The sequence below is a fragment of the Helianthus annuus genome, chromosome 4, assembly GCF_002127325.2.
Source record: "Helianthus annuus cultivar XRQ/B chromosome 4, HanXRQr2.0-SUNRISE, whole genome shotgun sequence".
Taxonomy (NCBI): Eukaryota; Viridiplantae; Streptophyta; class Magnoliopsida; order Asterales; family Asteraceae; genus Helianthus; species Helianthus annuus.
The window spans coordinates 170,936,632-170,939,359 of record NC_035436.2 but is presented as its reverse complement, the minus strand read 5'-3'; the positions used below and the strand labels follow the sequence as shown (position 1 = coordinate 170,939,359).

The following is a 2,728-nucleotide window of genomic DNA, read 5'->3' as shown; positions in this document are numbered from 1 at the left end:
AAATTAATGAATGAAATTAATACATATTCGCAAGAGGACGGGGAATCCTTATATGAAACTTGGGAAAGGTTCAAGGAGCTATTGTGAAAGTGTCCACATCATGGCCTTGCAATATGGCAACAAGTATCCACTTTCTATAATGGGTTGTTGCCACACACAAGGCAGACACTTGACTCTAGCTCCGGGGGACTTTTAGGTAATCGTCGCCCACATGAAATATATAACCAAATTGAGGAAATTGCTCAAACCAATTTTCAGTGGCACACTCCCCGAGGCAATAAATCCATTGCCCCGGGCGCCCATAAGGTTGATGAAAGCACTTCTTTACAAGCCCAAATCGAGGCTCTTTCTTCAAAAATAAAAAAACTGGAAATGACAAAAACAGTCTCGGTTATGGCTTGTGAAGGGTGTGGTGGGCCACATGAAAATTGGAGTTGTATGAAAGAAACAGACGATCAACAAGAGTCGGTAAGCTACATTGACAATAGACCTAGGCCGTCAGGTCCTCCAACGGGCACTTACAACCAAGGATGGCGAAACCACCCTAACCTTGGTTGGAGAGAGCCCGGTAATAGTAGTAACCAACAAACCCAACGAACAAACTTTCAACAACCAAGAAATGAGTCACAAAATTTCACTCAACAACAAGGTGGACGAGAAAGGCTTGAAGATACTATATCTCGCCTCATCTCCGACACTGAAAAGAAAAACTCGGAAAGGTTTCTACAATTAGAATCAAATTTTAGAAATCAACAAGCTAGTATTTAAAACATAGAAAAACAATTAAATCAACTAGCTCAAAATTTTTCCGAGATACCACAAGGTGCATTACCAAGCAATACCGAAACAAACCCAAAAACGCAAGTTCATCTCATCACGTTACGAAACCGCACCGTGGGGCCTGCGGAAGCACCACCACCGACAGAAGAGACTATACCCCCGCCTCTGCAGGAGAAGAACTCTCCTCCATCATCAGAGCCTACCAAGGCTCCTCGAGTTCCGTACCCCGGTAGGTTAATTCATCAAAAGACCAATGAGCAATTCGCAAAATTCGAAAGTCTATTAAAACAATTGCATGTCAATATTCCTTTTATTGATGTCCTAACCCAAATGCCCAAATACTCTAAGTTCATGAGGGACTTCCTCACTCATAAAAAGAAAATTGAAACTTTGCAATTAGTTAACTTAGGCGAAGAATGCTCTGCCCTCGTACTCAACAAACTTCCCCAAAAGAAAATCGATCCTGGAAGCTTCACGATTCCCTGCTCGATCGGGGACTCCCCCGTTCGTAACGCACTAGCCGACCTTGGGGCTAGCGTTAACCTCATGCCTTCATCAATGTTTAAAAGACTCGGCCTGGGAACAACGAGTCCTACAAAAATAAGCATACAACTTGCTGATCGATCCGTCAAATTCCCGCAAGGTGTCATCAAAAATGTCCTAGTAAAGGTAAACAAATTTATCTATCCGGCCGATTTTGTCATACTCGATATGGAAGAAGACACCGAAGTCCCCCTCATACTAGGGAGACCATTTCTCGCCACCGCACAAGCAGTGGTAGACATGAATGACGGAACGCTCACCCTAAGGTACGAAGATGATGAAGTAAAATTCGGGGTTGGGAAGAGAATAGAGGACGACGACCCGGTCAACTACATGAAGGTTATTGATTCGAGTTTGGATGCTACTCTCCAACGGTGCAACATGGGATGCCAAACATCCCACTCAGAAAATATATAACCTCACATTGGGTCTAGCCAAGGACCCTTATAAACGTGGCGCACCACGGAGGCATTCCGCGGAACTATCCTTAGTTTAGTTTAATCTTTTAGTTTTAGTTTGCAGGAATAAAACACGCTCATGGTGGTAAAGGATGAAAAGGGAAACGAGAAACATGGCCCCATTCACAAGAACAAGGCAACCCGACATCAATTTCTCCGATACAGAAGGTTCAACACGGGCCGTGTCCAACCAACACGGCCCCGTGCTGCACCCCCTGCAGAAAAATGCCCAGTTTAGGTAACTGGACACGGGCCGTGTTCACCAGACACGCCCCCGTGTCCAGACTTCTATTTCTTTTCTTTAATTTTCATTACTGGCAACTGAACACGGGGCCGTGTCCGGTCCCCACGGGGCCGTGTCCAGACTGCCAGTAACATAAAATCTTTGCTTTTAACACCATATTACACATCTAATCAACCTAAAAATTTATTTTTGGGACACATTGAGGACAATGTGTAATTTAAGTGTGGGGGGATGCTAAAACCTTGAAATTTTGCAAGTCCTAAAAACAAGCCTTACACAAAACTCTATTGGAACCGCTAATCACCCCAAATTTTTTTCAAAAATTTTCAATTTTTCTTCACTTGTCTAAAGTTTAAGTTGGGAATTCTAAGATTAATAAGGTTACATTTTTACAAGTTTACAACCAATAGCGTCGTGATAAAAAGAACCAACATACGAAAATTACGAAACGGCATGACAAGCTTAAGTTAAAATTTGATTATATATACTTGATCACATAGAAAAACCCATTCCCACAAAAAGTGAGTTTTGAGCCTTTATTGAGCATACAAATACACATCTTTAGACTAAATGCTCATTTTTCGTTTCTTGTGTGAATAGCCGCTTGGTTCTTACGACTCTAGAACTTGCACGACGATTCATTCCCGGTCCTTACCAACTTAAACCCAAGTAAGCAAATGATGGATGCATTAGGACTAACCCT

At 42.5% G+C, this 2,728-nt stretch overlaps 1 non-coding gene across 1 annotated transcript; it reads right to left on the bottom strand.

The window, feature by feature from the left end:
* LOC118491760 lies at positions 1-107 on the bottom strand. The gene has a single exon (XR_004892205.1). It is a non-coding gene; the product is annotated as a small nucleolar RNA R71 (small nucleolar RNA).
* Positions 108-2,728: the final 2,621 nt, after the last annotated feature.